Consider the following 12,183-nt stretch of genomic DNA (forward strand, 5'->3'; position numbering starts at 1 on the left):
TGTGTCATCAGCAGTGGAGCAGAGTTTTCCTTCAGAGGCAAAAACCCTACGGATCCAGAAAACAGCGCGGCGGCGAGGCGGCAGCGGGCGGCAGCAGCAGCAACATCGAAGAACCATCAGTGACTCAATGCCAAGCAGGGGCTCTCCTTCAAGACTCCACAGCCCTTTTCTCACATGTGACCCAGACATTTGCTCATGTGATACTGTGTTTGTGCCTTGGCCTTCCGGTCACCCAAGGCAAGAATCACCACTCCCTCTCTCTGTTTGCCAACACCTACTGTGCCACAAATTAGATATTCCTCTTTTAAAGTCGGAGCAGGGGGCAAAAACAAAAAAACACAACGGAGCCAGAAGGGTCCGGCGATTTGGTGTAAGAGACAATAGGCCAGCGCAACAGAAAAAGCAGCACTAAACTGCCAGTGCCGTCCTCTTAACCACTCCCACAAACCCCAGCCCTACCTTGACAGCCTCGGCGTGGGTCACCCGGGCTAGAGATTTATCGTTGACGCGCAGAATCTGGTCCCCGACCCGCAGCCCCTTCCTTCTCTGCCAGGGACCCGGCTCCACTAGTAGCACGTAGATTCCCACGCCATGTTCCGAACCCCGCGGATGCTGAAGCCCAAGCCCTCGTGGGCCTTGGCGCGCCCCAGGCTCACGACCGCTACCTCCCGGGCCCGCGCCGTCGAGCGCCTTGACGAGGCTGCCTATAGGGGGTGGTGGCGGGCAGGTACAGACCCTCGGCGGTATACTGGTCGAAGAGCAGCTGGTCGGAGCGCGGGATGACCAGTCTCAACATAGGCAGCAGACGCCGCTTGACCGGACTGTCCAGCAGGACGCGCAGGGTACGCACCAGGTCGAAGACGTTGCGGCGCGCGTGGTACGCGTTGAGGCGGTGAGTGAACTGCTCCCGCTCGGGCTCGCTCAGCAGCGCCGTGAGCGCCTGGTGCAGCTGGCGACACGTTGGCAGACAGCAGCCCGCAGCCCCGCGCCGCCGCTGCCGCCGCCCGCCGCGGCCGCCGAGCCCAGCGAGCCGGTGGAGGACGAGCTCACAGAAAGACCGTCCAGCTGCGCGTTCATCTCCCCACCGAGGCCGGGCCGCACGCACTCGGGGCGCGCGGCGCGCGCGGCTGCGCACCTGCGGCCAGCGGCGCGACAGCTGGATTCGCGGAGCCGCGGAGGTCACGACTGGAGTCTAAGCTTGGGGGAGACGCGGAGACGGTGACCCCAATCTAGACCGGCCGGCGAGTGGAGACGACGGCAGCAGGGTGGGTTGAGGGGAGGGTGCGCAGGAGCGGTGGCTGGATCCTGGGGGAAATGGCGGGGACCGCGGCCGGTGGCCCAGGGTGCGAAGGCAAAGGGGGGGTTGGGAGGATGGGGAAACTGGAATCCGGAGGACGAAGAGACGGCGGCTGCAATCCTGAGGACGCGAAGAACGCGGCGGGATCCTGGGGGGACAAAGAGTTGGAGGCTGGAGGTCGCGGAGACTGCGGCTGGAGGCCGAGGGGAGCGGGACAGCAGCTACATGACGGAAGCGCGGGGACCACGTGTAGCCGCGTTGGAGGCCCCAGCCACGCCGCCCCCCATCCGCACCATGCCCGGGGCTCCCCCCGACCTTTATCCGTTCCTCTGGGGCGGGGACCCCAAAGTCAGAAGTTGGGGCGCTGGTCGACCTAGTCCCAGAGTTCGGAGCAGTCGTAGCCAGAGGAGCCACGGGGGCGTCCGGCGGGGGGTGCGGGGCATGTCCCAGGCCGTCCACCATAGCAGCAGCCCGGGGTCCCCGCGCCCCAGCGCCGCCCGGGCTCACAAGGAGCCGCGCGCCCGTGAGCCCAGACTTTGAGAACTGTTGAGCAGCTCCTGGGCCGAGTATTCCAGCGAGTTCCGACGCCGTCGCTATCGCCTGCCGGGACCCGGCCCCGCCCCCTCGCCCCTCCCCCTCCCCGCCCGTCCCCCCCCCCCGGGGCTCTTCGGGAAATGACGTCCCGCCTGGTGCACCTGGCTGTTGCCTGGATGCGGGGTGAAACAGTCCGGCCCTAGGGAAGGAAGGGGTAAATGTGGGGAGGAGGCAGCAGCAGGAGGCGCCCTGGGGACCCTGCGAAGACTTCCCACTTCCCCAGACCAGGGTGAAGGTATGGGGTCCCCAAAACTGTGCTCTCCGGCGATTATGGCTGAACTCCAGGGTCGCTTTGGAGCAATTAGCCGGTTTGCCAATTCACAATTGGAAAAAAATAGCTAACTTTTGGTCTCTAAATTATTAGATGCTTCATGCTTCGCTTTCCTGCCTTGAAATGTTGTTGCTGCCCTTACACACGCGCTGACAAGTTTAAGTGTGTATGTGGACGATTGTCAGTCACCTGCACTGTTCAAGAGATGAACATAAGCAGCACGGTGCCGGGGGAGCCAAGTCCTGTGCTGGGAAGAATCAGCCTGAGCCCCTGCCCTAGTGGTCTCTGAGATAGGGAAAGCAAGGAGCTGTTCCAGAATGTAAGTATGCAAACACACACGGGTGCATTTAAAACGATGTCTGAAGTAGGTAAGTGATTGTAGCAACACTAATGTCAGCTCGTTATCTTTTCCACACTAGGGAACTGGGAGACCGTAACATGACAGTTTTATTCTTTTTATATGGAAAGATGCCAGAGGCCATGGTCTGAAGTCTGTCACCAGATACCCCACTCTCCTAAATAGGATCATGGGAAGAGGGCTTCTACTAAAAGAGTGTGTGTTCTAAGGAAATCCACAGTGCTTTCCACAGTCGCCACAACATGTCCTGTGCATCTCTTCCTACCTGGATTGCCTCTCCTGAGCTGCTCTATGGCTGCCTTTCCCCTAAAGCTGTCCTGGATTGCCATCACAGTGTCTAACTCTGACGGGGGAGAAGCAGAAAAGGAGAAGGGTTATCTGAACTGGCTTTGATCTGGGTACAGAAGAGTGGCTTGTTTGCTGCTTACTTCTTGACTTATTTACCTCTTGTACTGGTCACTCTTTGTTCACTTTCCAAGCACCTGTTCTGCCCTGAGTCATATGCTGGATGCTAGAGACCCAGGATGAGAGGGGGAATCTCTGGCCTAAACAATCACAGTTTAGCAAAGGAAAGATCGTATATGTCAAGGTAAAATGAAGACAAACATCACAGTGTCTGGGAAGGAGAGGCAACTAATAAGTGAGGACAGGAAACTAATAAGGATGGACTTTCTGGGCTGCCAAGATGGCGCAAGTGGGTATGGTGCTTGCCACCAAGCCTGACAACCTGATCTCCATGCCTGGGAGCCACATGATGGAAGAATCAGCTGCTGCAAGCTGTCCTTTACAGCATGTGTGGCAATCCTGTAGCACATAATAAATAAGTGAATAAATAAGTAAATAAATATAATGAGATGTTTTAGAAGACTAATCTTTCTTCTCTGGTAATAGGAAGCCATGAGAAGATTTCTAACACTGTAGTCTAATGCATTCCCAAAATGGAGGCAAAGAAATAGAGCTTTACCTTCCCTGAGCTCTCCCCCTCCTCTTAACGAAGACCTGGGTTGGATTGGTGCCCAATGAATATATTTCCAGGGTGTCAAAGAATGATGGCTTAAGTAACCATTTGAGTGACCCATTGACATCTGTCTTACAGCTCCGCATGTAGCAGTTCATGCTATGCATCCTTATTTCTCCTCTTCAAGTCTAGTTGAAGCCTTTAATGCAAGCAGGTGGAGATTTTAAGAAAAGAATCTGTTCCAGCCCCCCCCCCATGTATTAATGGCATACCTGGAAATGCCACCACACAGGAGCTTAATTACATACAGTTCAGACTTTCTGAAAATGCATTTTCATGCTTAGCATTCAGTGTGTTTATGTTCTAATTATAATTACTGTGGTTGGTTTGATAAATGCATCCCAGGAACTAAGATCTCTATTCCCAATATTTTCTATCTGTGCAAAGGATATTTTTTGACATTATTTTGCTTTAGGCAGAAGAAGCCTCTGTACTCAGTCTTAGAAGAAAAGGAAACACTTTCTTCTGCAAACATTGGACACCATCTGGGAGGCTGTGCTATTGTTTAACTTCATAGAGGTTGATGTGAGTGAGTAGGCCAGAGCTGGAGCGCAGGAAAGGAAAACGGGAACCCTCCCATCCATCTTGCATAACCGTCTTCGGTATCAGTTTGCACTGTGTCCCTCTGAGAGGCAGTATGTAACTGCTCAAACCTCAGATCCTATTTCATGTGTGAAGACGTGTTTGTCTTTCAAAATAAGCTCTTGGAAACCCAAGCTGCCTGGGCTCCTGAGGCTTTCCTACCTTCGGGCCCTGGAGGAAATCGTGAGTACCTGTTTGGCCTTGGCTGCATAGTGCCCTCTTCAGTGCTAAAACAGTATATTCTTTCATTTGCAGCCTGTTGTTTTCTTTCCTAAAGCCACTTTCCCTCCAGTGCTGGAAACTGAACCCAATACATACATGTGCTAAATATGAGCTCAGACTACTGTGCTATGCTGCAAGTCTGGGCTCTCTGAGACAAGATCTCACCACACAGCTCAGACTACCCTGGAACTTGCTGTGTAGTTCAGGCTGACCCAACATTCATGATCCCCCTGCTTCAACCTTCAAAGTGCCACCATAGCCAGAACCAAAACTACTTTTAATTGTCTGTTGTTGACAATCAACTTGAGCTAATTCTTCTGGTTCAGATGTTTCTGGGAAGTTAGACTCTCTTGGGTGGCTGAAAAGACAGAACAGGAAGGAGGAGGAATTGTGTTGTATTTTGTGCTTAGCACAACTTACAAGTGCTTAGATATGCTCTTTGTTGAGCTGGATTTTTGTCTGCTGTTTGTCTACTTTTTAGTTACTTTTACATTGCTGTCACTAAAATATCTGACAAAAACAAGTTGGGGGGGTATTGTTTTTTGGCTCAAGATTCCAGAATGTCCAGTCCATCATAGTGGTGACACCATGGCCTAGGAATTCATATGACTGGCCAGGAAGTAAAGTGAGACAAGAAACAACCAGGGTCAATATGATTCCCCAAAGCTGTTTCAGTGACCCACTTCCAACAACTAGGCCTCCACCTCCCAAGTCTCCACCCCCCCCCCCCCAATGTCATCAGCTTGGAACTAGCTTTTCAAACTGTGAACCTATGGTGCTCATTTTCAGATTCTTGATATCACAGTCCTAACAAATACAGTATACACATTTCATGCCCTATGTATTGAATGAAACATATGACACACAGAAGGACAGAACGCTGTTTCCTTTTTCTCTCCCTTTCTCTCTCTTGCAATCTTTAAAAGCCCTTTTCTATTTCATAGTTATTTGGAGCCTATCTCTCTCTTCCTCTAATTCACTGAAATGTCTCCTTAGAATGTGATAGGGGTTAATTTGGGATGCATTTCCTGTGGGACATAGAGAAATCTGTAGCTGGTGACTTTTGAATGGCACTGTTTTAAACACATGTTTCCTTCTCCTCTACCAGCTAGTAAAGGAGATATACCACCACTGTTGTCATCTTCCTGGTATAACGTCAAGGACATTCAGACACCAGGGAATGACTGTCTTCAAAATGACAGGTGTACCTACAGGAGAGTTAGACTTTGAATCCCCAGAGATCCACCCCTGAGCTCTGACTTTCAGTCTCTCTGGTGTAAAGTTTCCCAAATGTTTGGTTCTGAGATGTCATTGTTCCAGCATTCCTGCTGGGACCAGTCAGAGACTGCATTTCTCCCTTGAATGGGAATATTTTCTTTAGGGAGTTTGAGGTGAGAACTCAGGGGTTAATAGCGAGCCATGCACCAATAATTCCTGGTTGGTAAGCTGACAGAGTATAGTGGAGAAAACATCATTGAAGAGATCTCTCCCACACGGGAGGATTTGGGGGACCTCTGGGGTTCTCAGCTTGGACACAGGGGCTCAAAGCTATCTGATACTGGGTGTCATGAGGAACTCTTTCCAGTGTGAAGACTGTTGGCTGAAAGGACTGTAACAACTGGAGCTATCACTGGCGCTGCAGGACCACAGCCTGTCTCATCTGCAAATGTCAGTAGGAATGGATGATGTCAGTACAGAAGGGAAACAGTCTATGCTATGATTGTAGATAACACCAACAGTACTGATGGAGGTGCAGTGAGATAAGAGAGGAGGAGAGGACAAGAAAGCACCCAAAGCAGCAGAAGATGGGAGAGAGACAGGTATTTATCTTGGCTCAGATAAAATCTGCCAGAGTCTGCTTCATAGTCCCAGAGACTCATATGACTCACATGTAAGAAAGGTGTCAATACCAAGTTGATCTTCAACTCAAATTTCTGCTCTTTGTTACCTTTGTGACCTTGAGCAAACCACGGAGGACCTTCTCACTCCAATTTCCTTATCTGTAATATTGGGCCAGTGATGCTGTCATCGGTGTTATCTTAAGCATTGATTGTACTGAGGTATGCAAAGTCAGCTCCAAAATGCTTGGAATCCATCTCGGTTAAAGCTCTTTCCACATGGGAGCACAACTCCTTAATCAGCTCAAGGTCGAGCACATGGGAGGAGCACCTCCATGCTGAGTGATTCTTTACCCCCTCCCTCTTGGCCATGGTCTTACACAATGAATGGGGCTTGCCCACCATCCCCCATTGCCAGTGGTGCCTGTTCAAGCTCTTTCATTAGAAAGTAAACAGACAGTGTCTTGGATGGGTACAGAAGGCTCTGTGCCACCCAGACATCATTATTCTTTGTTCTTCCCATCTTGTGGAATGAATGTATTACTACTCATTCTGACTCTATGGATGAGGAAACTGGGTGTCTGGGCTGAAAGTGAGCCCTCTGAGGTTATTTGCACTTCCCATGCCTCCCTGTGCTTTGTAGTAGCATAACAGAACTCTTGCTAATTCCTCTTGCACAGCTCTGGGGAAATAGCAAGCTATGATGATAGCAAAAATAAAATCCCAGGGAGCCAATTTGTGAGCTGGAAGGAGTCAGAGGAGGGAAAGTAACCTTATGAGGCATGCTGTTCTATAATCCCACTGCCACTAGGTCTGTATGAGCTCTCTTACTCGGAATTATGATCTGGCTCACCAGGGCACTAACTCCCACACCAGCAAAGCTCAGATTAGAGAAACCCTGAATGCAAATGTCCTCACCTTATTCAAGATCTCAGCACGATCAATGGGGTGCCCTTTGCTACATCCCCTCCATGGTTCTGAGTGCCTCTGCTGTACTGAATTCCCAGAACATTCAGTAGGAGCCATGCCTTGGTGACCATATCCTCCAGGATGTGTTGTGTTGTGGATACCAGATGTGACTGGGATGTGGCTAGACAGAAGCATTTGGAATTGTAAAGTGAAGGTCCCAGACCTGTTTCACAGCCAGTATTCCCTTCTCAAAGCCTCAGCTCCCCACTTATTCCAGCACCACAACCACGAACAGCACTGTAGCCAGTTAGAAAAGTGATTATGTAACCTTGCACTTCATTGGACTAGCAGTTGCCTGGCATGCACAAAGCCCTGGGTTTGACTCCCAGCACCCTATAAACCAGGCATGGTAGCAAAACCTATAACCCCAGGCCTCAGGACGTGGAAGATTGAGGAACATAATTTCAAGGTCATCCTTAGCTACATTGTAGGTTCAAGGCCAGCCTGGAACACATGAGACCCTGTATTTAAAAAAAAAAAAAAAAAAAAAGTGAGGTACCAGTCTCCTTTCCATGTAATTGTCTTCTTCCTTCAGCAATCCTTGGGAAACTTTTTGTTTCTTAGAGAGATTCTGGTTATCAATACTGGGCTTGGGCACCAACCTGCACTGTTTGGCCAATTCCTCCATTCCTCCATTCATCAGTGCCTCAGTCTGTCCATTTAAAGTGAGAGGGACTCACAAGTGGTGATCTGTGGGCCTTCCCTAGCTCCAGAATTATTTCTTTCATTAGGGGTGTGTGTGTGTGAGTGTGTGTGTGTGTGTGTGTGTGTGTGTGTGTGTGTGTCTGTCTGTCTGTCTGTGTGGACAGAGGTCAGAGGATGACCAGCAGGAATTAGTTCTCTCCTCCTACCTTGAGGGGTATTAAGGATCAAACTCAGGTCATAATTCTTGGCAGCAAATGCCTTTATTTAATGAGCTATCTCCACAGCCCAAGAACTTTATTTTTGTTTTGATGACAGAGAAGGAAGGGGTAGGGAAGGCAGAAAAGATGAGGAATGGAGGTTCTCAGTTCATATGGATTTGGAATTCTGTCCTTGCTTCCATGGCTGACTGATGGCTTTCTCTGACTGGTTCCAGGCGCTTAATGTCTCTTTGCCTGTGGGTTTCAAATAGCAGCTAATGATCCTCTCACTGCCTTTAGCTGGCTCTGTGTTTTTTTTGCCTTTGACAATGGTCAAAGGCACCCAGAAAGACATTGTTATTACAGTTACCGGGCCCAGTGTGCCCAAGTACTTGGCAAATTGTGTCAAAGACTCCGCGCTGTTACAGAAGAATGCTTGCTCTCTTGTACTTCTTTGTTCCTTAGAAATTTGATACTCATTGACTTTCCATGAAGGTCATAGGAAATGGAGTTTCAGCATTCTAAAACCAGTCTTTCCCTTTAACCTTAAAAACTCATATTCCTGTTTTCATCCACTAAATATGTAGTGCCTATGACTCCCATCTAGTTGAATGACACATAAAGAATGATCATGTGGCCTGTAGAGATGTCCCATTGAGTAGAATGCTTACCCCACAGGTCTGATAGTTCAAACCCCCAGAACCCATGTAAAAGCTGTAAAATCCAGGTGCAATAGCTCCGGAAATACTGGGAGGATGATGCTTGATTAAGTAGGGGGTCACCAAGTGAGTAAAGTAAGAAAGACACTCTAGGCAGATGTCAAAGGCATGGCTAAAGAGATGAGGATAGGTCTGAGTTGTGGCAAATAGTGGCTGTTCTGTTATATAATGTTGGTAGTGTTCCAAACGCTAGAGCTAGCCACTGATGGGCAGGCATAGTTCTCATTTTCCCCAGAGGAACTTTATGCACCTTCTTTATCAGCTCTCAACATTCATGGACACTCTTGTACTTCACAGGGCTCCTCAGAAGTGGCACTCTTTCAAGAGAGTGAGAGATGCCAGGGCTAGCTGGGAATGCGGCTGTCCAATGTTGCATTTTCCCCTTACCACCAATGGGTGCAGCTTGGCTAGGTGCAGCTTGGTCAGGGGTGTCTGGCACCAACATTATACTGACCTGGGTTCAAATCCTTGCTCTACCAATTGCTACCTGGGTAAGACTTTCACTGAGTGCCCAAGCTTTCCTATTCTGTGTCCTGTTTAATAAGATGATAAAAGGCACAGTGAACAACAGATGCACTGTTTAATAAGACGATAAAATGCACAGTGAAGAACAGATGCAGGGCCGTCTTCCTTTAGGCATACATTATGGATTGTAGCTTAGCCTACCAGGGCCTCCACAATAAGTACAGACTGTTTATCTTATCTCATTGTTCTGGAGGCCAAAAGGCTGAGGTCAAAGAGTTGGTATCTTTGAAGCCCTCTCTCCTTGACTTGTAGATCCCCCCTCTTTTTCCTTACCTGGTCTTGCAGTTTGTATACACCTGGATCTAATGTGTTTTTATACTATACACTTTTTAGTCCTGGCTGGCCTGGAATTCACTGTATAGACCAGGCTGGCCTGTCTCTCCCTCCTGAGAGCTGGGGTCAAAGGTATATAGCAATACACCAGGTTAACTTTTCTACTCTTACAAGTCTCCCTGGGTTAGGGAATCTCACTAAAGCTTTATTTTAGGTAACTTACTATTTCAAAGATCCTAACTCTGTGGCTGGGAAGATAGCTTAGTAGGTAAAAGTATTTGTTGAACAAGACTGATGTCCTAAGTCTGATTACTAGAACTTGTGGTGGAAGGAGAGCACTGACACTAAAAGGTTGTCGTCTGACTGCCATATGCATGTTGTGGCATGGGTACAAACACAAAGGTACACACACCACTATCACCAGCATCACCGCTGCCATCACCACAGCCACCATCACTGCCACCACCATCACCACTGCCACCACTGCCACCACCATCACCACAGCCACCATTGCCACAGCCACCACTGCCACTGCCACCACCACCACCACCACCACAGCCACCATCGCCACTGCCACCACCACCACCACCACCACCACAGCCACCATCGCCACTGCCACCACTGCCACTGCCACCACCGCCACCATCACCACAATCACCACCACCACCACCAATAATAATAATAGTAATAATAACAAAATTAAAAAATTTTAAAGAGCCTAATTCTAGCTGGGCCCGATGGTACACATGTGTGATTCTAACATTGGGAAGCTGATGCAGGAGGATATCTGTGAGTTAGCTCAAGGTCAGTCTGAGCTACATAATAAGATCAATACCAACCTAAACAAAAAATAATTCTAACTGCAAATATGGTTACATTTTTGAGGAACTGAGTGAGGATTTGAGGCTTCAATATACAAATTCAAATTCAGTCCAGTTCTACTGGGGATATAGTCAAACTCTCCTTCCTTTATTCACCCCATTGACCGCCTTTCAGAAGGACACTCCTTCCTCACTCTTTAAATAACAGTAACAGCCCTGACAGCCCCAGTGTTGCTGAACTGTGCCTAATGGCTGAATAACCTTTCTTCACTGTAATCCAATGGCAGTGATTTTTCTGGCATGCACTATTACAAGAGAGCAGTTTGATCTCTGGGGGTTTCAGGATGCCTAATTAAAAAGCGCTGTAGCAAGAAGCAGAACACAGTTACATACCACAGCATCGCATTGTTCTTATTTCAGAGTTGGAAGAAACAAGGACATTTTTTTACTGAACTGTGTGAGAATACTGGAGAAAATGGTCCATGGAGACAGTGGGAGTCTTGCTGGCCACTCAGAGAAGGCCTTGGGCCATTGCTTTTGCATGTCAGCAAAAGCCAAGGTCACTAAGCTGGCTGAGAGTCCACCTTCCTTGAAGGTGATGATCTGGGAAAGGTTTAACCCATGGCCTGAGATGGGCATTCACTGAGGACTATAGGGGGAATTTGACCCTATAATTTCAAAATTAACTCCTTCAGCAGAACCTCTTAGTAAGATCTATCAGAAACTGCAGAGGGTGGGTGGGCCTAGGTCCTAGTTTCCTTTCTGTTGCTGTGAATAAGACATTCTGACTAAAGCAACACAGAGGAGAAAGAGTTACATTTCCAGGTCACCGTCCATCAATGGAGGAAGTTAAAGCAGGAACTCCAAGGCAGGCCGACCTGCTATTTCACACATCATTGTCTCCAACCAAGGAACAAGAAATCACTACACACACACACACACACACACACACACACACACACACACACACATCCAGCAGGAACAACCATGGAGGATGCTGCAAGCTAGCTGGCTTGAAGGCTGAATTATACTCAGCTCATACTCAAAGCTTGACTCTACTTCCTTAAGACAGTGCAAGACCACCTGCCTAGGGGATGGGATGGTACTGTCCACAGTGAGCTGAGCCCTCCTCAAGGAACAGCCATAGCAATCCCCTACAGACTTTCCCACAGGCCAGTCTGCTCTAGGCAATTCCCCATTGTGGCTGTCTACTAAGATGACTCTAGGTTGTGTCAAGTTAACAATTAAAACTAACCAAGGCAGTATACCAATAAAAACAATTGAAATTTCTAGATATCTCTAAGTTGTAGGTTCTCAGTTGGAGCTATGGCCTTGGAGTCTCTATAAATTCCACAAACTCATGCACAACATTTTGTGCATGTATGAATTTTATTTTCTAAATTTTATGGTCCATGACACAAAAAGATTAAACTCTGCTATTCTTCCTTTTTCTGGATTCAAATAGTTTTTTTTCTAATATATTTTTATTGACAATTTTATAATGATACAATGTATTTTGATCACATTCCTCCTCTTTTCCTTCCTCTAACTTCATCCACTAAGTTCCCACCCCTCCTAATTTGGCATTTTCCCCCACTGAGTCAAATTTGTGCTGCCCATACACTCATGGGTTCCAGGCTATCAGCTAGAACATGGTTGACCTAACAAGAGCCAGATCCTAAAGAAAACAAACTCTCCCTCCCCCAGAAACCAACCATCAGTGGCTTCTCAAATAGGGGTGGGGGTCTCATGAGCCCCTTTCCCATCTATGCCAGTATGTTGAATGGCTTGATCTTGCATAGATTACATGCAGGCAACCACAACTGTTATAAGTTCTTGAGCACAGAGGTCCTG

General features: G+C 48.4%; 1 pseudogene; it reads right to left on the minus strand.

Annotated features, from left to right (window-relative positions):
* Positions 1 to 459: 459 nt before the first annotated feature.
* LOC127224873 (whirlin-like) lies at positions 460 to 1,077 on the minus strand (annotated as a pseudogene).
* Between the last annotated feature and the right edge of the window lie 11,106 nt (positions 1,078 to 12,183).

Source organism: Phodopus roborovskii, unplaced genomic scaffold, assembly GCF_943737965.1.
Source record: "Phodopus roborovskii unplaced genomic scaffold, PHOROB, whole genome shotgun sequence".
NCBI classification, from domain to species: Eukaryota; Metazoa; Chordata; class Mammalia; order Rodentia; family Cricetidae; genus Phodopus; species Phodopus roborovskii.